This window comes from Eumetopias jubatus, unplaced genomic scaffold, assembly GCF_037043125.1.
Source record: "Eumetopias jubatus isolate StellerSeaLion01/CBP00866 unplaced genomic scaffold, mEumJub1_p1.0 scaffold_4, whole genome shotgun sequence".
In the NCBI taxonomy this organism is placed as follows: domain Eukaryota; kingdom Metazoa; phylum Chordata; class Mammalia; order Carnivora; family Otariidae; genus Eumetopias; species Eumetopias jubatus.
In genome coordinates, this window is record NW_028274810.1 from 107416532 (window position 1) to 107425382 (window position 8851).

Here is an 8851-nt window from a genome sequence, read left to right on the forward strand (position 1 = left end):
CCTCAAGCCCCGACACCCAGTCCTTTGACCTCAGCTCAAGTGACAAGAAATGTCCAATAGTTTAGGTGGGGTTGGGTGCACAGGGACATTTCCTTTTCTGGCCCATGCTGTAACATTGCTGGCTTTTAAAGATCTCAGGGCTTTGATTCAAAAACGGTAGGATGCCGGGGACCCCAGTCGGCTTTCGGGAAACCTGCCTCTGGGCCTTGCAGCCCTCCCATCCCACCAGTTCTGCTCAGAATCCCTCCAGGTCACAGACCCACAGTCTTGGCTGCTCAGATGGCCCGGACGATGCACCTTCAAAAAGCGATCCCGGTGGGGCAGCAGGACACACTGTGGATTCCAGCAAATACACCTCCCAGAAACTGAGGGTGCTGCTGGACGAGCTGTCTGAAAACAGCCATGTCAGGGTTCCAGGAAGATACCAGAGGCACAGGAGTAACTGAGGAGCATCTGAAGGTCAGGTAGGGGCAGTCAGAGCTTCCAGACCCTTCTTCCCTAAAGCTCCTCATTCCTCAGCCTTTCTTCCGGTGATTCTGCCTGGTTTCTATTTGCCCCAACTGTTATCCATTGCCTTAGGCAGCAGAGACTCACGTATGCCTTTAAATGTTTTGGACATTGAATGTCCTCCAGTAGCCACTTCACTGCTGGGAGAGTTGGTAGCAAGCAAGAAGTCCCAGAGGACTCCAAGGGTCTGGACTTGGTGTTTCCCTCTCCTGAGATGGGGACACCTGTGGGAGGTGCAGGTGGTCAGCTGGGGGAGGGGGCAGGCACCTGACGTGGACAGATGGGGCATAGGTGAGGCCCGAGGCCCCCGGGGTATGTGCCTGGCATGCGGACTGAACAGGTCTTCAGAGCTGCAGACTGGCTGGGATCATCTTCAGGCTGAGGAGGAAGGTGAGGGGAACAGAGGGGACTGAGGAGGTTCGGCTCAGACAGGAGAGGGCTGAGCCACACTTTTGGGGGGAAAGTGGGTCAGGTTCAGGCTCACAGGGACAGACCTTGAGGCCATTATGCCATGTGAAATAAGCCAGTCCCTAAAGGACGGACACCGAAGGACCCCACTTGGGAGGGATGGAGAGCACTCCCATCACAGAGGTGGAAGGAGCTGCTGGGTGCTGGGGCTGGGGAAGGGGAATGGGGGGTTAGGGTCTCGTGGGTAGAGGTTCAGTTTGGGATGATGAAAACGTTGTGGCGATGGACAGAGGTAGCCGGTGCAGAACAGGGAATATACTTATTGCCACTGAAACGCGCTTCATGGTATCAGCTGTATGTCCATTATACCACAATACAAAAGAAGTGAGTCAGGACGTCGGGGCCGTCGCGAGTCCCTGGAGGGCCCAGGAGCCGGGAGCCTGTATCTTAGTTCTCGCTCTCATGCTCTGCCCTTTGTTGGGTGACTGAGCTCAGTAAGTGCTTGCTAAGACACAGTGCAGGCAGCTGGTCCAGAGAAAGTGCACAAGCGCAAACCCACTGGTGGGCACTGAGGAATCCCAAGGGGACGTGCATCCAGACGGAGCGAGTGCCCACATTTCACAAACACCAGCACAGAAATAGCCATTTAAAACTAAGGCAGGAACCTTATATAGCCCAGAGGGCTCCACGCTCCTGGAGGCCGAGCTAGTGGCCACAGCCAAGGCCTCTGGTGGTGAGGGCACTGGGGGTCTGAGAGGTGACTCGGCGCACCCTGACCCTGAAGCCCCATGGCCACGGTGAGGTGTAAGGACTGGGAGGGAAGACCCGGCCAGCACCTGTTCTGGCTCCATGGCTGCTACAGGACTGCTCCCAGCCCCAACAGGAGATGTCTGTTTAGAACCATGGAGAAAAATTTTTCCCTCAAGTGTTCTTTTTAAAGATGGTTGCTCAGCATTGACACAGAAAAACATCCGACATAAAACTGGAGCCGTTCACAGTTGCAAATGACCCCGAAATGATCAAAATGTAGTGACCACAAAGAGAGGAACGTGTGCCCCCAGGCAGGCCTCCTGTGCACAGGGGTGCCTGGGGCATTGGCGTGCCCATGCAAGCAGTCCTGGGCTCCACAGTTTCCCTCAAGAGGACAGAATTAGGAATCTGCTCTGACAGCTCCGCTCAAGGCAGCACCCCCTGATGGAGACGGGGGCAGCCCCTCGTGACTTCCAGATGTCCTGGTGATACTTGGGCACAGCCAGGGATCTCAGCTTCTTCATGACCCAGGGAATGATGGGGGGCCAGCCCAGCAGCCGTGGGTCCCACAGGTCCTCCGGGGACAGCACCTTGGTGGGCCTGTGGTCCAGCAGGTACCTGTTCAGGTGGCTCTCATCGGGCCACGAGGCCTCAATCCCACTGACCCAGTTGACCACCATCGCCTGGTGACAGGCCGAGGTCAGTCGGGGAACCTCCACCACCAATCCCCCAAAAAAGGCCCCCATTTAGTAAAAGTTGCCCTGGTCCCTGGGGATGTGGGTCTGGGACTGTGGCCAGCGTGCGTAGCTTAAGTCCTCATGGGCTGCCCAGTAGAAACCGGGATGTGGGGTGCCAAAGAGGGGAGGCAGGATCTCCATGCCCACATGGTCCCAGAACTTCATTCCCGCATCCACATCCACGCCCACCAGGTCTTCCACGTCACAGAGGAAGCGCTGCTCACAGAAGCGGCTGATCATCGCTATGTGCCACATGGACACATCCTGCCAGAGCAGGACACCGCGGACCTCGACGACCACCACCCTCCGGCCCTCCCAGAGTGGCCCACGGGGCACAGCAACCAGCTGGTCGGTGAAGACATAGTAAGTGACCCTGTGTCCACCATGAGGACCACCACCCTCCGGCCTCCCTGGAGGGGCACACGGGGCCCGGCAGCCGGCTGATTGGTGAAAACCTAGTAGTTGACCCCGTGCCCCACCATGAGGTGCTTCTCTGCTGTCTGCAGGAATAGCTCCAGGAAGACCACGTATCCACAGGGGCAGTGGACAGGGCAGGAAGAGGGTCACAGCCAGAGGCTGGCAGCAGGACCCCAGAGTTGGGTGCCATGGACATGTGCACCTTCTTCAAGGGGGTGGGCCCTGGGCTGCTTTAAGCAACAGCCACCTCCTGACCTTCCTGAGGGAATCTGCCAGCAGGGCCTCCCTAATGTCTGTTCCCAGAGATGGGGGCCATCAGCACCCCGTCTTCCAAAGGGGAGCCTGAGGCTTCGGAGGCTGGAAACCCATGCAGCCCCACAGTCAGCATGCTGGAGCCAGGAACACTCCCCCTGTGCTGAGCTCCTGGGCAAACCCTGCAGGTGCCCTCCACTGGCCGCCCCCCCTGCAGATCCCATCCCCACCTTCCAGGAGGGAAGCACCTTTGGGCACAGCCCTCATTTCTATGTCTTACAGAGTGGGTAGAATCAGCAGGGCCGGACACCTGTCCCACTTTGCTTTGAGTGGGCTGCCGCTGGCCCCCACAGACCTGTCTCCACTTCCTGTAGGGTCCTCCCTGGAAGGCTGCTGGGCATCCTGCTGACAAGGTGCTCAGTAAGCCACTGGTATTCCTAGGAGGGGTCACCCTCAAACTCTGCCACATCAGGAATCAGGTCCAGCCCGTGGACAGGGAAGGCAAAAGACGACACCGGGAAGAAGAGGGGGCTTGCTTAGGCCCCAGGCTCGAATCCAAGGGTGTAAGCTTCCAGGTCCAGGTCTACATCTCCCCAGCCCCAAAGGGTTCAAAGTCTTATCCAACCACGTCCCATGGCTGGTCCCCCTTTAAGGGTACTACCTGCTCCCCCCTGTGAGGACAGCAGCTCCCCCATTATCAGCAAGTGTGGTGAGCCCCTCTGAGACTGATTTTTTTGCATAGGCACTAAGGCTACTTCCCTGTGCCTGCCCCATACCCGGCAGGTTAGTAAATCGCTCACACAGGGAAGGCGGGCACTACATTTAAATAGGGGATAGGCACACTCAACCAGCAGACATAAGTCAGGTCACCAGAGGGCAAGTCCAGACCCAGCCAATGGGGCAACAAGCCCAATATGAAGCAGGGGGATAGAAGAGGGATCCTGACAGGGGGCACAGCAAAAGGAAAGGCCTGTAGTCAGGCCCAGGGCACATGTGGACGACCACACACTTGGGTGGCCCACAGAAGGGGGGGCCGTGGTGGAAGAGGTGAGGCTGGGGAGGTCGGGCAGGAGGGGAGCAGACCACAAAGAGGCCCAAAGGTTATGTTCCGAAAATATCACTCTAGTTACCAGAGGAGAATGGGTTCTGTGCAGCAGAGGACAGGGAGACCCTAATCCCTAACCCTAACATGACCCGTACCCTAACCCGTACCCTAACACATACCCTAACCCTAACCTGCACCCTAACACATACCCTAACACTAACCCATACCCTAACCCTAACCCCTAACCTGTACCCTAACCCTAACCCGTACCCAAACCCTAACCCATACCATAACCCTAACCTGTACCCTAACCTGTACCCTAACCCTAACCCGTACCTGTACCCAAACCCGTACCCTAACCCTAACCCATACCCTAACCCTAACCCGTATCCTAACCCTAACCCATACCCTAACCCGTACCCAAACCCATACCCTAACCCATACCCTAAACCCTAAACCCCAACCCCAATCCCAACCCGAACCCAAACCCTAACCCGAACCCCTACCCCAGGTCCATAACCCCGAACCCAAATCTGAACTCAAACCCCTAAACCCTAAACCTGAACCCAGAACTCAAACCCCAAATGCTGAACCCGAACCTGAACCCTGAATGCGAACCTGAACTCGAACCCCTAAATCCAAAACCCTAACTCAAACCCTGAACCCGAACTCCCAACCCGAACCCAAATCCTAACCCTAACCTCTAAGCCCTAAGCCCTAGCCCTAGCCCCACCCCAAACCCTAACCCTAACCCCTAACCCCTAAGCACTAAGCCCTAGCCTGAACCCCAACCCTTAGCCCAAATCCCCTCACCCTAGCCTGAACCCCTCACCCCTCGCCCCTCACCCAGGCTCACCTGTGAAGATCACCCTTCTGGCCGATCGCATCTTCCAAGCTTCAGGACCTTAACCCAACCTCAGATATACACATGGGTGAACACATGGACAGACATTTCTCCAAGGATGACATACAACTGACTAACAGACACTTGTATAGTGCTCCATATCACTTGGCTTCAGGGAAATACAAATCTAAACCACAATACGGTACCCCAAGACGCCAGGCGGAATGGCTAAAATTAACAACACAGGAAACAACAAATGTTGGTGGGGTGCGGAGGAAGGGGAACCCTCTTACACTGTTGGTGGGAATGCAAACTGGTGCAGCAACTCCGGAAAACGACATTGACGTTCCTCAAGAAATTAAAAATAGAGCTCCCCCATGACCCACCAATTGCACTACTGGGTATTTCCCCAAAAGATACATATCTATAGTGAAAAGAAGGGGCACCTGCCCTGCAATGTTCACAGCAGCAACGTCCACTATAGCCAAACTGTGGAAAGAGCCCAGATGTGCACAGACAGATGAATGCATAAGGAGATGTGTTACATACATACAATGGAATATCATCCAGCCATCAGAAAGGATGAATACTTACCACCCCATCGACCTGGATGCAACTGGACGGTACTATGCTGAGTGAAGTCAATCTATCAGAGAAAGACAACTGTCATATGGTTTCACTCATACGGGAAATAAAAGAAACAGCACAGAGGACCATACAGGAAGGGAGAAATAGCTCAATGGAAAATCATCAGAGAGGAAGAAAAACCATGAGGGACTCTTAACTCTAGCAACAGAAGGAGGGTTGCTGGAGGGGAGGTAGGGGGGGTGGGGGGTGCAATAACTGGGTGACAGGCATGAAGGATGGCACGTGATGCAACGAGCAATGGGTGTTATACACAACTGTTAACTTATTGAACAGCACAACTGAAACTAATGATGTACTGCAAGTTGGCTCACTGAATTTAAACTTAAAAAAAAACTCCAACAATCCTAACATTTTATATGAAACCACAAAAGATAATGAACGGACAATGCAATGTTGAGAAAAAAACAAAGCTGGAAGAGTCACAATTCCAGATTTCAAATTATACTACAAGCTGTAGTCATCCTAACAGTATGGTACTGGCACAAAAATAGACACAGTGACCAAGGGAGCAGGACAGAAGCTCAGACATAAACCCAAAAGGCAGGCAAGAATATCGAAAAGACAAAGGACAGTCTCTACAACAAATGGTGTTGGGAAAACTGGACACCTATGCACAGAAGAATGGAATTAGACCGCTTTCTTACACCATACACACAAACTCAAAATAGTTTCAAGACCTAAATGTGAGTCCTGAAACCATAAAAATCCTACAAGAGGGCGCAAACACTAACTTCTCTGACATAGACCACACCAACATTTTTCTAGACGTGTCTCCTGAGGCAAAGGAGACAAAAGCAAAAATAAGCTACTGGGACTACATCCAAATAAAAAGTTTCCACACAGCACAAGAACAATGAAAATAATAATAAAAAGACAACCTACCGAATGGGAGAAGAAATTTGCAAACATCATATGTAATAAAGGGACAGTGCCCAAAATGTATAGAACTGATACAACTCAACATCCAAAAAACAAATAATCCAGTTAAACAATAGGCAGAAGACATGAACAGACATTTCTCCACAGAAGAACTACAGATGGCCAACAGTCACATGAAAAGATGCTCATCATCACCCATCGTCAGGAAAATGCAAATCAAAACTACAATGAGATATTACCTCACAATGTCAGAATGGCTAACAGCAGCAGCACAAGAAACAACAGGTGTCGGAAGGATGTGGAGAAAGGGGAACCCTCGTGCACTGTGGGTGCAAATGCAAACTGTTGCAGCCGCCGTGGAAAACCAGGATGGAGGTTCCTCAAAAAATTAAATCTAGAACTACTCTACAATCCAGCAATCACACTACTGGGTGTTTACCCAACGAATATGAAAATGATAACTCAAAAGGATGCATGCACCCCTGTGCTTCTTGCAACATTACTTACAATATCACAATATGGAAGGAACTAAGTGTCTGTTGATAAACTGATAAATGATAAACTGTTGACAAACTGATAAATGAGATGATAGATGTGTGTATACACACACACACAGTGGAATACTGTTGATAAACTGATAAATGAGATGATAGATGAGTGTATACACACACACACACAGTGGAATACTGTTGATAAACTGATAAATGATAAACTGTTGATAAACTGATAAATGAGATGATAGATGTGTATACACACACACACACACACATACACACACACAGTGTAATACTTCTCATCCATAAAAAAAGAATGAAATCTTGCCATTTGCAGCCACATGGTTGGAGCTAGAGGGTGTTATCCTAAGTGAAATCAGTCCGTCAGAGAAAGACAAATACCATATGATGTCACTCTTATGTGGAATTTAAAAAACAAACATAAATAAATAAAGAAGAAAAGAGACAAACCAAAATGCAGACTCTTAACAATAAACAACTGATGGTGACCAGAGGGGAGGTGGATGGAGGGATGACTGAAACGGGTGAAGGGGATTAAGAGTACACTTTTCTTGATGGGCACTGAGTAATATACAGAATTACTGAATCACTCTATCGTACACCTGAAACTAAGATAGCACTACATGTTAACTCTACTGGAATTAAATTTTCAAAAGATTTTTCTTTCAGGAACCTCTTTGAAAAAGCTTTTGCTACACAATGTTCATAAACCCTACTTGGGACTATTTACTCTACAATAATTATTCACTCTATGCCTCGAATTCAAATTTCACAGAGTTCTTATCCTTTACCTGTTAATCCTAACCCAAGGGAGCCATGGTCCCTTTCTGTCCAGGCTCGGCACCTATGCATTCAAGAGTTTAAGTAGAGACAGATGCCACTTCCCAGTCCAGGAAGCTATTACACTTTCTGTTGTAGTGTGAGATGGTCACAGAGTGTGGGACAGGTTTCAGAGCAGGTTTGTGACGTATCCTGGATCTCTAATTCAATGGTCATTACCTGGATCCATGGGGCAAATAGGTTCCCTGTGGATGGGCTTGCTTCCAAGCCCATACATGGAAGATGCAAAGGTGCGAGAGTTCGGTACGGGACAGGAAGAGGACCGAGTACAGGCAAGGGTATGACCCCTCCCCTGAACCAGGAACTGCCACGGGAGCCGATATGGGAGGCAGAAGTAATGGGAAACCACCAAGATCACCAACTGAAGGCAGGAGGCACAGGTCAAGACTTGGAGACTGCGCTGAGCTACCTCTATGAGGGAGAGGGGGAAGGAATGAAAAGGAGAAACTGCTTGCCCCCGGCCCGTGCCAGCTACCCAACGCTCCCGGCGCACATCAGTCTACACAGCGGACACAGAGCCTGGGCTCAGGATGGGCTCGCTCGGGTCCCTCAACTCTCAGTGGGATAGCTGGCTCCAGGGCTCAGGGACTCATGCTGAGGGAGGTGGGAGGGAAGACTGCCCCTCCCAGATCATCCCCTCTTTGAGCAGACAGCCCTCCGGGACTGCTGAAAACCCACTAACAGGTTGGAAACATATCCCATGGATGAACTAAGGCATTGAGAAATATAAAACAATATTGGTTTTTAAGTTCAGAGCTGTTGGCTCAGAGAGTGGAGAGAGCTTCCCTGAGGAAGACTGAGGGGAGGGCAGGCCAGGCTGAAGAGGGAGACGTGGTTCTCCTGATTGGAGACCTGCAGCCCCCTTCCAGGGCAGGGCATCGTCCTTGCCTCACAGGGATCCATGGAGGTGTTCCATCAGGGGACTGACAGGGCTGCCTCTTGAGAAGGCTACCCTGGCATTGGGTTGCACAGGGCACCAGGGAGGAGGGCCAGATGGAAGGAGGGCCAT

General features: G+C 51.5%; 1 pseudogene; it reads right to left on the reverse strand.

The window, feature by feature from the left end:
• Window positions 1–2051: 2051 nt before the first annotated feature.
• LOC148164585 (histo-blood group ABO system transferase pseudogene) lies at window positions 2052–5003 on the reverse strand (annotated as a pseudogene).
• Window positions 5004–8851: the final 3848 nt, after the last annotated feature.